The 18197-nt window shown below is 44.6% G+C and overlaps 1 protein-coding gene across 1 annotated transcript in view; it reads right to left on the bottom strand.

Moving 5' to 3' along the window:
* LOC131263931 (E3 ubiquitin-protein ligase TRIM9) overlaps window positions 1–18197 on the bottom strand; it is a 74232-nt gene that overhangs the window by 54938 nt on the left and 1097 nt on the right. The window lies entirely within an intron of this gene.

Below are 18197 nucleotides of genomic sequence, written 5' to 3' on the forward strand. Positions count from 1 at the left end.
ACGGACGGGGAACGGCGCTCTATATGGGCAAGAAGCACGGTGCAATGAAAAACGGGCAGCAAATTATCGATCACATGTCCGCCGGCCGACGCCGCGCGGAACGCCACGGGAGCCTTTTTCCTCGAGCTCGTTCGTTCGTTCGCTCGCGCGGCACGCAACCAACGGTGTGCGCGACCCTTTTACCTCCGAGGCCGTGTGTTCTGGACAGGAATGTCCAAAGCCGGCGGCCGGTGAACGTGAGCCGTTCTTTCCCGTTGGCTGACTAAAGGCAAACTAATCATTGTCCGGTAGCTGAGTCATGCTCTAATTTGTAGTCCCGAACAATGGGTTCTAAACGACCGAACCGGACGGAAACTCGGTTATGAAATAAGGAAGCTCCATCCAATCGTAGACATGCAATATTCAACTTTTATTGGTAGACAAATTAATTGCAAACGGGTGGATAGGGATCTTATGAACACGTCCGAACACTTGAGGATAGTTTTCATACAATGATTTTATAAACAGTCTGTTCAGTAACATGAAACGATCTCAAAAACAAATATGATGTTCATAAAACTATAATATTTAAAATCTTCCAATACAGACTTTCCCTGAAAAATATGACCCGGCTTCTGATGCGTCACTCTCAACTGTGCATTATGTTTCAAAAGGAAATCCTTTTTGTAAATCGAAAGCACAATGCTTGCTTCGATCACGTCGTACACGTCAAACTTAATTGCAGAGCAGGATGCACATTTCAGTCTAACTAAGGCCGCTACAAAAAGTCCACTCCTATTGCACACCAGAAGGATCGTTACATGTTTTTCACTCTACAGTTAGACGATTCCGACAATGACGACATTCTTTGCAGCGAAATAACACATCACCTCCGTTTAAGGACGTTCCCATCACGTTCCTTGTGAAATTCCAACGACAAAAACTGTCACTAATTGTAGTTTGGAGCTGACAATCTAACGAGAAATTCAAGTCTTCAATGCTTGCGCTTGATGAAGGACGATTTTCTTTTGGGACGTGCGACGCTTGTACACATCCGGTCACAGAATGCTTTTGACGGATAAAAACCCCAATGGAGAATAAGGCTCTTAGAATGCAATCTGTCTGCCCCATCGGTCCTTTAATTCTGGGACAACAATTTGTACGTTGATATATTATCCAAACTGAACCGCCAAAGGTAGAGAGCTTTAGACATAAGTACCGAGAAAAAAAGTGTATTTGAGGATTTAAAAATTGAGGCTCTTAAAGATAAACAACACTTCCAGCTGTAGTTCCCTTTTTCTTACGAACCGACATTACTCTAAGCTCATTGTTCTTAGCCAAACGGCCGGAAAGCGAAATTCGGCCGTCGGATTTAGAGCACGCCGTCTTTTGTGTTCATCTCTTTATCGGAACTAAGATCCGCGGCCCCATGTCGAGCAACGTCGATGGGCCGAAAGATCCTATCCGGATGAGGCGGGCCGGAGATGTTTTTGTCAACCGCCATAAGTTTCGGTTCCCACGGTGTACCGGCCGCGGGGACAACTCCTAATCCTTGGATGCCAAAGGCACTCGAAGCCGCATTGTGGTACAGCGAAGCGTTAAGAGAAAGGATGATGTCGGGTATCCATCGATCTCGCACATACACACCTTGCAGCCATTGGTCTCATTTCACTCCCAGTGCCATGGATGATAGTTCCACATTCGTGTGTGTGATGTGGAGGAAGTAAAAACAGTTTAACTCCTGCCCACTTGCTGGCAACAGCTTGCGGTCAGGTATAGAACTGCTCCTAAAGTCTCCCATCCTACTGCTGCTGTGAGTGGAAGCTCAATCCGCCCACATGCAGTTCATCAGAAATGTACATATCAAATGAGAGACTATCGTCAACCGGTGATCGGACCCGGGTCCCGGACTGAAGCCTCGGTAAGTCCTCAGGCTATCCACAGATGGCGCACCGGGCACCAGGCAGTAGCTCACGTGCGCCTTTTTCCAACTCCGGGAGGCTGTCGGAGGGAGGCATGTTGCGATGTTTTACCTCCGCCCCAACTTTCACCAAACGGTTTTTCGACATCACGCCGTCCCGCAGGCCTTAGTTCTCCGCACGGCACGTTGCGTTCCACCAACTAACTCTCCCCATGGAGGCTCCATAAAGGCTGGTCATCCTATGCTGGGTGGGGAGATAGATATCGATTTACTTTCCGCTGATTAAAATGTTAACATGCGAAAATTCTCCAATAAACTCAATTCCACCTCCCTTACCCCTCGATTCTTCGCTCGCTGCTGGATCGCTATCTCCTGGTGGTTAATTAACGTCGTTCGCTCATGCGGTGCTGATCTATCACTAAAACCATCCCCCGCCGTGTGCGAATTGGTTTGCGTTAAACCGAACCATTTGCTTCTCACGACCGAGAAAAACGATCGGATAAAGGGACAGGTTGATGGGCGTTTGGTTTTAATTATTCTGCGGTTAGAAAACGCCCGCGATGTGAAGCGATGATGCATTATGGAGTAAAGAATGCGAACGCCGAATTTGTTTGGCCCAGCACGTGATTGGATTCGGGTACCGGCACTCGAAAAGGACCGTTTTTGAAGAGGGACACCACTATTTTGCTTATTCCCAACTGGCCATTTTGCTAATTAATTGGGAAATGTTGCTGTTCGCATACACAATCTAATTCACATTCACCAAATACCATAACACTTAGCGTACGTTGTCCAGGTCTTTCGAAAAACATGTTTCAATTAATTGGGCTACATAAAAATAACTGTTAAATATACTGCCGTTTCCCTTGAAACATGCTTGTTAATTTAATGAAAACAGAAAAAAAGAATATTTTATTAAAATATTCAACCCCCGAACAGACGTTCCCTCAACCAACGGCTGGTTTCGCAATAATTAACGCATTTTTGCATCGAACCCACACGTTCCTGCACGGTGGGCGTTAATGCAACGCGTAGGATGCAACCGTTGCGAATGCAGAAAAGTGTTTTTGTGTTCACTTTCGAGGGTACGACGGGTTCGATTGTAAAAATATAGCCCGAAAAATAATGAAATTGTTTATGGTTTTTGTTTCATCTCATTAAATGCATGTTTTGTAGGAAATAAATTTCCATACACCAACGGCCACCACCACCCACGGAAGGGATAGTAGACAAATAAAAGTTAAAGTGAAAAATAATAAATTGAAGCTAAACTACCCGGAATTAATTTTTCCCAATATCCAATAATTGAAAAAGGAATATCTATGTTGCGAAAAACACATTGATCATCCTGATGAAACCTTAATTAAAAACCTTATCCCAATTTGTATCCTTGTGTGTAGGATAAAATGATTCAAATGTGTTTCCGTATTCAATAGTTATTCAAAACCTGTCACTATAATCCAATGGTTTCAACAAATCGACCGATTTACATAAAATAACATATCATAGAAACATGGTTAGGCAGAAGATATTATGGAAACCCTAATGATGATTGCGTACCCTGTAGCGCTAAACGTGTTAATGAATATTCGATTCATTTAATTTATTACCTGTTTATGGCACAGAAACAATGCTGCGCGATAGCTTATTCAACAGGTGAATCCCTAATTTACAATCTGATCTGCATAAAACAATATACACACTTGATTACCATTCATTCATAATGCGGAAAGAGGAAAACAATATTGAAAAATCATTATCCCATTCGAAACAGAGGTAAATTTGGTTTGAAACAATACCAAATGTTTTCACTCGAATGTAGACAGCTGCCAAAAACTGCAATTGAAAGGTATTATGACAAATGGAAAAAAGCCATCACTGGAAGAAATTAAAGCAAAGGCGATGCAATAAAGCTGCACCGAGGGTGGTAGGCGCCTCGGAAAAGCAGCTCCCGAGTCCGAACCTTGTACGTTATGCTGGCGAATGTTTGCAATTATACAAGCGAACGAGAACGAAAGAAAATCCATGGACCCTTCTAATGCAGTCAGCTGTCCGTTTACGGTTCGTTTAATTTTGGTGCCCCGGTGCAATGATTGTGCGATGGAAGTGCATCTCCGAGTGTGTGTGTGTGTGAGTGTATGGTGTGCACACTACGGGTGGATAATAATCTCCCGAAATGCATATGGCTCGTGTCGTGCTGGGAAAAGCCAAAAAGGGAAATGAAGAATCCGTGCATCCGATTCGAAACAAGGTACAACAGCGGGGGCATAATTGAAAACAGGAATAAAGATCCCTTTCTTTTCGTGCCATTCTATCCCTACTCTCGACCGTAGTAGAGGTATGCACCATATGCGCCGTATGCTTCAGTTTCAGCATCCTCTGGCTTTATTTTCCTTCGGATTTGGCTTCTCTTTCCCTTTCCCTTCGTTCGCCACGAACCAATATATATCGGCGCGTGCCCGTCTGAGTCGAGGGCAAGGGCTGCATCCGGGTTGTACCGCGGCCAGCTGCAACTGTGTAGGCCTCACTCGGTTGTGACTTTTAGCGCGTTCATCGGCGCGTAGGAGCCGAATGGTGGCCACCGAGAACCAGTTGCATTTTTTCGGTAGTCCTCTCTTTTCGTTCCATTTCACGACTTGGGCCCCCAAAAATCGGTGTCCACAAAACCCATAACGTTAGATGACATGCGCTTTAACATCAAAGCCAAACCTTTCCACTGCCCGAAACCGCGTCGGTTTAAAACATTTGTGTCGTAAAAATATTGATTGGATTATATTTGGTCGAATTGATTTCATCTCTACGTCGTCACTGGCGGCCCTCGGCCGGTGCCATTTCCACTCGGAACCAATAAAATGTCTCACTACGAACCAATTTTTGAGATTTCAGTTTTACGACACTCCCCCTCCCCTCCATCCACACGTTTTTGGTCGAACACATCCGATCGATTCGAACAAAGTGCAATAAATCTTCGAATTAAGAGGTTGAAAAGCTCAATGCCCACAGTTTTAGCGAGAGTTTTGGAGGAGAAAAAAAACTACCAGAACCAAAACAAAACCGAAAACCCTCTACCTTCACTCCGGCTGGTTTTAAGGTTTTCACATTCGATGCGATTAAAACCGTTAATATGACATCATTTATAGCCCTGGCGTCCGAGCGGCCATGTGGCTGCCAGTGTCCGAAAAAACACAACACATGGGATATTAAATCACGATCTCCGGGCAGCAATGTGTCCCAAACATGAATTATTGCCACGGGTCCGATTGCTGTAGTTAACAAAAAAAAACACTAGAGAACAATAAATCATCCAAAAACTGGTAAAGATAACTTGTATAAGCATGATGATGGTCACGATATGAACCGATAAGAGTACTAATTGAATTTTTGTTTTATAGTTATCAAATTTGAGAGTGGAATGCAGTAAAAGTATTACAGGCGATTTGAATTGGTTAAAGAAGTGAAAATATATGAAGACAAACCATTTAAGAATTGACGCATTAAATGTCATCTCTATACAAGCGTTCATGAAATTGGTTTTCGGTTTTCATTGGTACTAGGAAACAAGAGATAATAAAACCTGTTTGCTATCCAACGAAAAGTCAATAGAGTATTAAATCGAAAACATCAATATTGTTCGAAGAGTAATAAGTAGGTTGACCGAAATCTTCTTATAAGATATTATTCTTCCTACTTGTACAAAGTACTACAAAAACAACTCGGGAGGAAAACAAAATAATCATTCCATAAATCACATAATTCATAAATCGGAACCGGGAAACACGATGTTGGAGAGTCCTGGCGCTAGGAGGATGTTTCGATCCATCGAAGAAGAAGAGAAACTTTCGCAACAACAAAATAACAATAAATACACGTCGTGTTGGAATGACTTCCACCGAGCGGGAGAGAAAAAGGCGAAACACAAAAATGTCCTTGCCAACGCAATCATCTTACACCATCCACATCTTATCACTGTCACCGAAGGAACGGGACGCCGGGGATGAACAACTTTAGAGCAAAACACAAGACACGTTCGTCGGACGATGTTTTCAGTTTCGAGGAAGAAAACAAATAAATTACATCCACTCGATGAGGTGGACGGGGGAGGGGGAAAGCCGTCGGGCAGATTCCCACCGCTTAGTGAAAATATTGCCGAACGCTGCTCGGAAGATGCTGAAGGTGTCGCAAATCAGCAAACGGTACGTGACATCTTAGCCAACGAACGAAACTTTTGAAATGACTTACCACGTGGATGGGTATGATTTGATAACAATAAATGGTGAAAAGAAGAACGTAGAAGATGTTGTTATTTATTCGTCCACCATCGATCAACATCTTTTTCACCGCGTCGAGGACCACCAAAGATGGGACGAAAATTTAGCCAAACCAAACAAACAAACCTCGCAGATCATTAGTTTTATTTCCGGGAAGAGCAATCGATCCAGTGGAACCTACTGATTCCAATTCCAGCCGGCTTGTTGGGCCATTTTCTTTGGCAGCTAACCAAATTACGTACTCGATGCTCCTGTTCTGGAGCTTCCGGTCGCATCTTTTCCGCTTCACTTATCTCTCAGCACACCACACGGCCGTAAGCCGTCCTCTTGCCATCATCATTAGGACCTTTCATCAGGATCATTACCGGATCTGGCCCAGTAAGACCACCTACGACCGACGCTTCTAGATGATTACGCCTATGGGGTTGTTTTTTTTGTCTTCTGCCCTCCTACTACACCAAGAAGGAAGAAAAAACAGCATCCAGCAAAGCGGGAGAGCTTTCAGCAGATGACCTAGATTCCATCATCAGCTCAATATCGGCCGGATGTGGGAAGGTCGACGAAACGCTACCAGGAGAAGTGGAAGACACAAGTTGCTCACGCTCGAGCAAACAATAGTCTTCTTCGGCAAAGCGGATTGTTCCGGCGGGCCGTGAGTAATTGATTAGTGAGCACTGCCACAAGGCAAGAGCGCCAGGATCATTATTAAGCAATTATCGTTGATTAATGCTTGCAGATTATTCTGTCTATTTTGATTTTTCACCCGGGCCCGTTTTTCTTTTTTCTTTCGCGCGATGGAGAGTAAATCAATAGCGAACCGACGCAGCCAAAGGATAATGAATCAATTTGAGGATTTTTTTTTGCTGTATCCCTGGCGATAGGAATATATTAGTGTTGTGCTTATTGAATCTTTTGGCGAGATTCATTCATATGAATCTTTCAACTAAGATTCATTCAGATGGATTCATGAACTCGGATTCAGGTTCGGATCTTCAAAGCTTAATAAATCTTTCGAAACCCTAATGAATCTTCATGAATCTTTCATGGATCTGTCACGATTCTCCCCGACTCTTTCATAGGCGTGGACAATGCGACCAAAAAACAGAAGGAGTCCCTCAACCCATTTTTGGCGGGTGACTTTTCATCAGTTGGTGTGTCTGTAGGATTCATGAATCTCTCAACAAAAGATTCATGAATCTCTCATAAGGCAGAGATTCATTCCGATTCATGAATCACAACTCTAGAATATATTCTATTTGAGGTATTCAGCGATGATTTTGAGAAAAAGTTTTGAATTAAATACAGAGAATTTAATTGTGGAATTTCTACAGTAGTCAACATTATTCGTATGGAATATCGGAATTGAAAGCAACTCACATAGTTTGATTACAGACATGAAAGAAAACGGTGGAGTTCATTAAAAAATATTCACCCATCGCTCAACGACGTCATAGTGGAACTTTCCTCAAATCAAACACCTCCATGGACTTCTGTCCCCTTCGGAAAAACTGCCTTCATACATTCATGTAAGAGACTACGAACGAAAAATTCCTTCCATCGGCCTGGAATCGAAAAACAGCATGTCCATCTCCTCCTCCCAAACACAGCGTGGCATCCCTTTGAAGAAGGATAAAGCAATCATTCGTCCTATCGAACACAAACAATTTATGTTCCACGAATAATCACCCTCAAGTGTTTCGGCAAACGCTCCCGCGCTTCGAATGTCGACAACGCTTTTTGCTTCTTTCGCTAGCATTTGTTGTGTGCGTTTTTTTTTTTTTGTCGTCGTTGTTTCCTCCTTCCAACACAGGATTGGCTCAAATTCCTGGCCCGCAGCAACCGTATCGAAGCATCCGTCGTGCGCCTTCGTCCTTTTGTTGCTCACGTTACATCAGCGCGCAAGTGTGGTCGTGGCAAACGCTGCTGCTGCAGCAGTAAAAGACACCTTTTCCAAAACCACTTACGACCTAAATTTTCCCTCCGTGCACAGGGATGACGCACACTTGCCGGGCGTGCGGTGCCTTTTTCCGGTCGGTCGCCGGGGGTCGGGAAAAATCAGACGCCATCCCCGCGACCCGTCACACACCGGGGTTTTCCCGAGCTAGCTGGATTCCTCCCACCGTTCGGGTGGAAATATATCGTACCGAAACGCGGCAGCAGATGTTGTCGGTGAGTTACGAATTTTCATCGTGTTCCGGGAACGTTGGTAAAATTTCACGATTCTTCGGTTCACAAAACGGAACGACGATATGGTCCATGCAAAATACGGATGGGATGATGCTGTTTCAAACCAATACCTTCGATATCGATTTTCCACAGAAAGAAACATCCAGTATTCATAGATCATCAACATGTTTAATTTTAGAAAAAAAATCCCTCTAAAACATAACCTCAAAATCAAAACAAACAAAATAACCTTCATTTAAAGAAACTTTCTTCGTTACCAAATCGTTTCTGACCATTTTCCACCAGCATTTCCACCGGCAAGCGATGGGAAAAGCCTCCATAATTCCACCGCGACATTCGGGCACATCCAAATAGCGCTCGCAGATTCGAGAACAAATTCGAGATCATTGACCCCATTACCGGTCGCTCGCTCCCGGCCAACCCAGCTGTGTAATTCCAGCTGGGTAATAAAATCGTCCCGCGGCACACTTTTCCGGCCCGAAAAAGGCTACCATCCATCTTACACGTACGGCCCTGTAACGGGAAAATGGCTCTCGTTGCGATCGATCCTACCTCGAATCGAACCGAATTTTCCACCCTTGTGCACCGTACACGCTGCTGGCGGGGTTTTTAAGGCCCATCACCTCCCTTTCCTCGCCTCAAACCTCCCGCGTGCGAGGACAACGCGAAGCCTCAGGACGAAACGAACGGTAGAGAACAGATTTTCCTATCGCTTCCCTGCACATTCGACTCTAACTTTCCTTTTTCCCACTTCCCAAAACACATGCCACACACAAAAACCGGGACCGGATCCTGGCCCTCTTCCACTGCTCACGCCGAATAAAGGACCCTTTTCAAAACCGACCCTTTCCGCAATTCCCCACGGAACGCTACCTCTTCGACGGCAAGTAGCTGTAGGGAACCGCCTCCCTAACCATCCCCGGACATCTCCGTGGAACACACGTTTGCAGTTCCTTGTTGCCGCATGTAATACGTGTTGCCCACAGACGGTGATGTTGCTGCAAATAGTTGCTGAAAGCAAAACATTCATCGCCTTTTTTCCCCCGGAACCTTCGGGATGTAGTATGGCCTTTTTCCCATTTCCTCGTAGAGCTGTTGCTTTGCCAAGGACAAGGATTGATTTTAGTTTTATCACTACACACAGCACTCTTTAGAATTGTTGTTTTTCTTTTCGTAAAAGGTCTTCGGGGACTCGTTGTCCATTGTTTCGATTCTCCTCTGGTTCTTGATCATATGCTCGACCTGTTTTTCGTTTTCTTTCGGCAGGATTTAGGATTTCACCTGTCACTTTGGGGGATCCATTTTAAAGCCCTTTACGGATGGGATTGGATGGATTATCTTTCTAGAACAGTTGTTGCCGTTTTTTTGGGAGAGTTTTCACTTTGCTTCACTTCCTTAATTATTCAACAGCAAAACATGAAGAAGACTAATAAATATCTTTGATAAAAGCAAATCCCTTTTTAAAAGGTCAAGTTACTAAATTTTCCATTCGGGTGAATCACGGACTCGAAACTCTTCTGCAAGTGCAAAGGCCGCACAGATGAACTCATTAACACTTTCGATCAATAAAACCGTAAAACCAACCTTCCTGATTGCCTCCTCATCCGCCCACCCCGTTTGGACGGTTCCAAAGCGAGTAAACGAAATCATTAGGTACTTCAGTGAAGTTGTTTTCTCGACGTTAACCCAAGAAAAACGCACCACCCCACCTCACCACCCACCCACTCCCCGAGCCTCTACGACTTTTGGCAACGTCGGTTTGCTTCGTCCAATTTCCTCCATCGTCCGTCGAAATGGAAAACTCAATCAGACACTCTAATCCAATTATTGGGAAAAAGCCTCCCTTCCCGAAGGTGACGACTCCTGCACCCCCCGAGGGAAGGTCCCTCTAACTAACACTCTATTTCCGGTCAGGCTGCTGCTGCCGAATCAGCACAATTCCCCCTGACTGGCGCACAAAACTATCAATCCGACAGCGAGTGATTCGATGAGTTGGGCTCGGAAAAATTACAGCCTCAACTGAAAGGACTTGGATAAGACGATGGTTCTGAAATGAAACGGAAAAGAGATGACTGGTACTCGTCGTCCGGCAAAAGATACCGATTTTATGGACCTGTTTACGGTGGGATGGAAACCCCCCTCCCCCCTCCCCTGTTTTCTTACAATTTCCCAATACGAACTCTTTCTCAACGGAAGAACAATCAAAACTGTTGTCACATTTCGTACAATGTGCATTAGTTGCCCGGGAAAAGTGAAAAGCGTCGGAATCGAAGCCCTCCGGTTCCACATTGTTGAAAATTAAGACGACACTCTTTGTGTGGCCGGAAGACGCTCACCTCGTTTAAGCCGGAAGTCGAAAGGAAATCCGCAGTCTGGCAAATGAAATGTCATTCCACTTCATTTTCTGTTTGGCTACAGAGTCGAGCCAAAAACATGTATTTGCAACGGTGCAGAGACATAACGAACTGCAGTCTCAGTCCAAATCAACGTCTTCCATCGTTGGTTCAGCGTCTTGGAAGGATGGAAAATGTACAATTTCCTTATGCCTTCATTCCCGTGCCGTTGCAGACATTGGCTTTCCCCGGTCGTGACATTGTAACCCGAGGGCACCCGAATGGAGGACAATGAGATGTAAAAAAGGGATGATGGAAAATCAGCATGTAACGGAGCAGCACCAGGACCAATGTGTGCCAAAAAAGGAAATCCTTTTCCGCCACCGTTCTCCGGAAGCGCTACAAAACGTAATTTCTTTTATTGATTCGGTTTAATTTCCGTCTACTCATCGCGAAGAAGCGACGAGAGTTTGCTTTCGTTTAAAACGCATACACAAGAGGATTCGAATATAAAGAGACCCTTGTTTTGTCTCTGTTTCACGTTAGCGAACGGGTAAATTGGGAACCTTGTAAGTGGAAAACATTAAACATGGGAGTGGTGTTTTATGGCGCCAAGGGTAAGGGAAGGAAGGACCTGCTCCTGAAGCAGTCTGCTAATTTTTGGAAGAACTCAATTTTCCCTACCATACGCTCAAGCGGTTCGAGCGTTCGAGACCACTTACGTGGGGTGCATTCATTATGAATTTTTGCATTTTCCTTTTTGGGAACACTTACACACACACACACACACGAGTAAAGGGCCAATTTATTTCGCATTTTGAATTTGCGCAAACGGAAGTTATGCTGTTGGAGGTAGGAAAACATCCATCTTTGGTGAGTGAGGTGAGTAAAACATTGAAGTCCTCTTGAAAGCACTTCAATGGTGCACCTCATGCCCAAATGCCCAACGGAGGTTTAGCTAAACTTAACCTTAGGAATATTCATTCATTGGGCACTTAAACTTAATTGCTACATTTAGTAGAAACAACGAACCGAACACTTCAGAGTTTTTTCCACAATAAACCTAGTGAAGTGTGTAAGTAATTTGTAAAGTAGTTTTCCGCCGTACAGTTCATGAAGGAACTAGAAAATGTACCCAAATGTTTCTACCGTAAATTACTTTATGGCGGTCAAATTGCGTTTTATTACCCGAGTTAAAAATCAATCCTTTCAATTACATTCAATTATGAAACAATTAACACAAAGATGCTTAAATCGCTACAAGCGTTCAACACTTGCTGGTGACAATTGGCCCTGGTTGACGATGGTACCTACTTATAAAACGCCTCACACAACATCGTCATCATCCTCTCAATCAACATCAACTGTTTCCGTAACTTAGAACATAGTCTTCCCTTATTAAATCTTCCCTAGACAATGTGGGTTACGACCGGAGTTTAAACGCTCAAAAATAGCCTCTTATTATCCGCTCCATGAAGCCAATATTTTATGAACCTCAAAAGACCCTGCCACAAAGGAAGCCACTTTTCTTCGTCCTCGTCCACTCCGGTCGTTCTGGTTTGAAAAATGAGTAAAAAAAAAGAAGGAAAACCCCGCCATCCCACTTTCGTGCTACAGCTCTTTTCTACATTAACTTTATTAACTCATATCCGCGTGCAGTGTCGTTTCTGGTGAGGCTTTTCGCCGGAAAGAAAATGGCTCTCCATCGACCACATGCTACCACTGCTCTGTGCCGGGCTTTTCCCGGGCATTTGTTTTACTTACTCTCAGAACTTGCAATCGTAACAACTTGACTTCTGTACACATACACACATACAGACCAGCGAAAACCCGGCGCGACTTAATCAAACAGCTTGCATCCGTCTCACTGCGGAAGGGTAAATAAAAAGGCTATTCTGGAGGCGGAAGCGGCGAGCGAGAGCGCCAGAGCCGGAAGTGTGACCTGCCAAACGCCCGAACGGTGGTTTTTCCCCGCAGCGGGTACGAAAAAAGGGGGGTTTTCCGTAAGGCGCAAGGAAGCAAGTGAACTCGGGCTTTTCCGAAAACGCAGACGAAAACCATACGCCCCGGTGGTGGTGGTGGTCCCATGTGTCACAGTGGTGGGGGTGATGGGGCTGGATAGGCAGGAAAAACAACGACTAAAAGTCTCGAAACAGGATTCCACTTGAGCTGCGGGTTGAAGGAAGAACGGGAGGAAAACCCGGGGTGGGGAAGAAAAATTTATATTCAAAAGAAAACTTTAGGCGTATTATTCTACCCTGCCTCCGCGTTCATTGCCAGCTTCGTCAAGGTTTATCCTGGTTCTGAAAGGCTTTAGTAGAGGCAGGGAAAATGAAGCAGAAACCGTTAGGGACGTACGGAAAAACAGCGAGAGCGAGAGAGAGAGAAAGAGAGGATATAAAACACCCCGAAGTGGCTTTGAAACCAACGACGTGAATGGAACGGAATGTAACTTCCGCTTGAGGTTGGAAAATTGCCAACAGTTTTCCAAGCGATCACAAGAAACAGACACCGAGACACCCGGGAACGCAGACGAAAAGCCAACGGAACATCCGCCCCGATGCGGATACGCGATAAAGCGCGTGGAGCAGCCGAAAGTCCGCAGCGAAAGACAGGAATGCCGCCAACGGGGGGTGACGGGAAACTCGGCAAGGATGGCCCACAGCCGGAATAAGGCAGCATTCCCCATGCGGTCGGCCCCGAAATTCGTCTTCGAATCGTCTTCCAGGACCGCAAGGAGTTATCCGAACCAGGAAGGAAAACCGCGCCGGAAGGACCATCAACCTCCCGACGAACGCGCACGTCACGAATTTTATCTACATCCAAACAGTCGGTCGAGGGGGGGTTGAAAAATCGAATCCATCTTGAAAAAGCGGCAAACGAGTCGAAGAGAGGAAAATTCGGTCTGGCCCTGGGCCTTTGCGTGCTGCGACGTGAAAAGCCTATATTTTATTTTTACACCATTAGATCACATCCGGCAGGGCCGAAATTGTCCACCGGCAAGTGGCCGAAGAAAACGCGACCGGAGTGCAAAAGCGAAACAACACAGCAACTTTTTCCTCCCAGACCGAGAAACCCCAACGTCGGATGAAGATTCGCTTCTTTGGCCAGCCAGGGGTTTTCCTTGCCACCTCGGAGAAACAAAACCGAAGCCGCTTCCAGCAAACGGACGGGATTTGCGTCTTACGCGGACATCGAAACCATGCCCGGCTCCGGAACCTTTATCTTTTAGCGGCTCGTTGTTATCCGTGATTCATAATTTACATAATTTCGGTTCACTTTTCTCTGCCTTCCTTTCGTTCCTTTTCCCTCGTTCTCTTTCTCCGTTTCGCGAGCCCAATTTGATATTCTACTCGCTTAATCCGTACTCCCTGCCCAAAAGCCGTTCCAACGCATCAACGTCGGGTTGTGTGCTTTTAAATAACAACGAAAAAAAACTCCCCAACGTTCCCATTGCGCTTCCGGCAGTTTCGGGGAAGGAAGGATAAAATTAAGAATATCGTACACGGTTCCGAAGCGAAACCAAATGCAAATCAGCAGGTACCAGCCATCGCGACGGGTGGAATGTAATGGCGACCCAATTTCTCCAAGCAAAAATGTAACATTGGCAAACACACACACACACGCACATAAAGCCCCCCACAAAAACAACATGGTTTCCGATTGTGTTTGGTTATGGTTCCTTTTTTATTGTGTTTAATTTTTTACGCGGGAGAGGGGGGTCCGTCCGATTATGCAAATATTTATGCTGGCAAAAGACAAATTGAATCCGCACGGTTTTGGCCGACCAGTGCGCCCCGAAGCCAGTGTCCGGGCGCGACGACGACGCACTCGCCAACATGGCCAACCGATGTTACATATCAATTTGCTGCAAAAGGCTATCATTTTCTGTTCGGAAAGCGGAACGGGGGAAAGAAAAGCTGGCATGGAAAATTATGTTTTATAAAATTGGACCATTTATCGTTGACTTTGTTGTAAAAACATATGGAAAGTAAAAGTGGAATTAAATTTATATTAAATTATATCTCTCAGGAAAGGTATGATGTGTGGAAAATTATTAAATTTATTTAATAAAACCACGTATCCTCAACAACTCCTTTACTAACTCCATCGGATTGTTGTCCATTACCTCAATGCATAATTTCTCCGTTTCGAGCATTTTCCCATTTCCCATGAAAGTCAGCACATCATCAACGGCAACAATGGATGTCAGAGGATTGACTTCCGTTTCAGTGGAATGGAACCACCAACCGAAGTCCGTGCATCCTAACCAAACACCCTTTGCAAGTTCCACCCTGTTTTGACACACTCCACCTTCGAGACGCAATATTTCAGCTAAAACCCCAACTGACAAAAATCAATGTCCATGAATTTTATGACACCCTGCTATGAAATTTATAGAACGTCAACGGCACACCAGCAGAAGAAAAGCGGAGTGCAAAAGCATCGTCGTGAGCATCTTGCGTGAGCTGTGAATAAATACATAAATTATAGACCCAAACACGATTCACGCGAACCGGAGAAAGATTTGAACAAAAAACGAACGGTCATAGATTTTCCGCGCGAAGAAACATAAATCAAGCTCTCGTCTCGTGGTGGTTGGTTCGCCAAAAAAAAAAAAAAGGAGTGAAAAAGGAAAGGCCCCCGATTTACTACGAGGGGGGCATAAAATTCGAAACCAATCACTTCGGTGGAAAGTGTTTTGCAAAATGTGTGGGAAAGTGGGGACTGTTCTAACGTTTACATTTTCACACACGCAATTTACGATGAAACAGAAGTGACAGTTGTTGTTGTTGCTCACATGAGAACCATAAAAATTTTCCTCATTTCGATTTTTCATGATCTCACTTACACTTGAAGCTTATGAAAGTGAAATTCGTTCGATTTTATTGCTGCACCTACCGAGTTGTTCAACCTAGTCCAATTTTTTTACATTCTTTACATAAAACCATCACTTCAAGCAGCTTTCCCAAGTGTCTCCCTTTTACTCACCATCACGTGTCACCCGGTTACTCAGCGCCATAATTACATCGCCTCAATAATTGCTTAATTCAATGCGAACCCGTTTTTACACAACTCCCTCCCCCCCCAAAGCGGGGCCGGAAAATGTGTTAAACAATCGACCATAAATAAATTCTACCATACCCACTTTCATTACCTCCCCCGCACTAACCCCCGTTGTTTGATGCGGAAACAATTGTCTCCCTGCACCGTTCAAGACGTTTCTCAACGTGAAAGGAAAACTTCTCCCATCCCTTCGGAAGGCCGTAACCGAAACGGGGGGAGAAGTTCGCACTCGTTAGGGGAACCACCACTGGGACTGACCACACCCCCGAGCGGGTTCCAACAACGGCATTTCGGCTTGAATGATTGCTGCATATCGCCGGAAGAAAAAAGGGATAGGGCCATTGTGGTGGTTGCTTGGATCGAAATGGAATCGCGATCGTGCACTTTCCCACGGAATTACGCTCCCCGAAAAACCGACGAAAGTTCGGTTCCGCCGTTGGCCGAGATGAAGATAAAACGATAGTGCCTCGAGCTAACCCACACCCTCCCCCCCCCCTACTCCGTCGCCGTTCGATGCCCTAAGGGCCGAGCCGTAATTAAACTGTCATGAGCGATCAGCTCGGACGGGATGCTCAACCAGTTGTGACAGCCGGAAAGGTGTTAAGATGTCAGCTATATTGGCTGGCGTGCGGACACAAACATACCGGCGTGGCGTCTAGCCGGTCTTGGGAGGTTTGAATGGAGCTAATCGCAGGGCGGACAAGGGTCGGAGGAGGAGGAGTCTGGCTTTCTTAGCGGGCGACAGTAATTGTGACAAATGTATTCCATAATAATACGAACAGACAGCAAACGCCGGTGGAGAAAGCTGCGTTTACATAAGTAAGTTATCGGATTTCTTCGAAACGAAATCTGCTCCTACATCTTCCTTTTATTTTTCGGTATTTTTCATTCAAGCAACGAAGCTAAGTGAATTGTTAAATGAACCATTGCGGATAGCGTCTTATCGTTTTTCACGTTTCTGATAACGCAATAAGTTTTTCGAAATATTTTTGTAAACATCTTTGACCATAGCTAATATTTCAGTTAAGTTGCAAGTCATGCCTGAATGGGAAAACTCAACGACCGTGTTTTGGCGACTGACGAAATCATATCCATAGAAACGCCGGCAGTGTTTACTGATAACAAACAAGTTCAAAAGCAACTGTGTAAATTCAAATACTTCTGCCTTTGCTGCACTTTGCGTCACACTGGCCCCCTTTACTGGATGCAATATTTTATTTTTTCTTGTGCCTTACCCCTTGTCACATGTGTTTTTAACTGACGCTTTTGTACGTTACTTCGACTGGCTGACGTAACCTGTCAAGATAAACAACGAATTTACCTTCACGGAAAGAAACGTAATTTTCTTACAACTCGTTCTTTAGGCTTTCCTTTTTTTGATTGTACACGACAGGAGTTCGTTATTATTTTTTTTACTTAAGTAAAAGTGCCATCTAACAAACAGTCCGTATGCCAAACATTTTATGCACCACACACTTGACAAGGGTGGAAGAGCGTCGAACTTGTGGAAAAACGGGGCATCGAAATGGCGCTCTGTGCAGCGATAATTACTCGAATTCCGAATTCGAGACCCTTGGCTGGGGATGGGGAAGAAAAACCGGTTCCTGACGGTTTACCGCACACATTTTACGATGTTTTTATGCAGGACTTTTTTTCCTCTCTTGCTGAAATCCATTTGCTCCCTTTTGTCGGGATGGATAAGATTTTTACTTCACCTTCCCGTGCCCGTTTCCCGTGGCTCTTCCATCCCGATGTGGATTTATCCTTTCCTTTGCTTTCTTCCGTTCGCGTTCTTTCGCGTATAATATCTGTGCCATTACGATCCGGTGCATCTTCTCACGGATCTCACGTGGCCGTACCACGGGAATGTGAAGGAAAAAAAACCGGCTCTTACTATCATCATCGCGACGATGACGGATCAGGTAGAAAAAAGGGTTGTTTTTTACGACGGAGTTAGAGGAACAGGAAGCAGTTAGGAGCAAACCGAAATACTCCCAATGACTCATCAGGAAACTTGGGGCAGTTAGGTATGTTTTTTCTCCCTTCTTTACAACGGTTGCACAAATATTTACTTCAAACAGGTTAATTTGATGATAACCTTTTCTTCTCCGGTGGAGGCAGTCTCATTAGCTGAGTTAGCACCAATCATGATACCCTTAAATGGAAGAATCATGTTGTTTTTTTTTTTGTATCAACCCTCAAACCGAATGGCTTTCGGTGAAGATCATTAAGTTATCTTTTGTTTCGCAAAGGTTTGTTAAATTGATCGTCAGTATTAGTTAACTGCTGATGCGTTGATGCGTTTTTCAAGATTTGTTTCGTTCTCTTTGTTTATTAATTTTTAACTGGGATTTTCAGGAACAACACAATAAGGCATTTCAAAACGTTCTGCATTAAAATAAAAAAAGGAGCAAACAATTTAAAACAACCTGCTTGAAGTAA

Source organism: Anopheles coustani, chromosome 2 (assembly GCF_943734705.1).
Source record: "Anopheles coustani chromosome 2, idAnoCousDA_361_x.2, whole genome shotgun sequence".
In the NCBI taxonomy this organism is placed as follows: Eukaryota; Metazoa; Arthropoda; class Insecta; order Diptera; family Culicidae; genus Anopheles; species Anopheles coustani.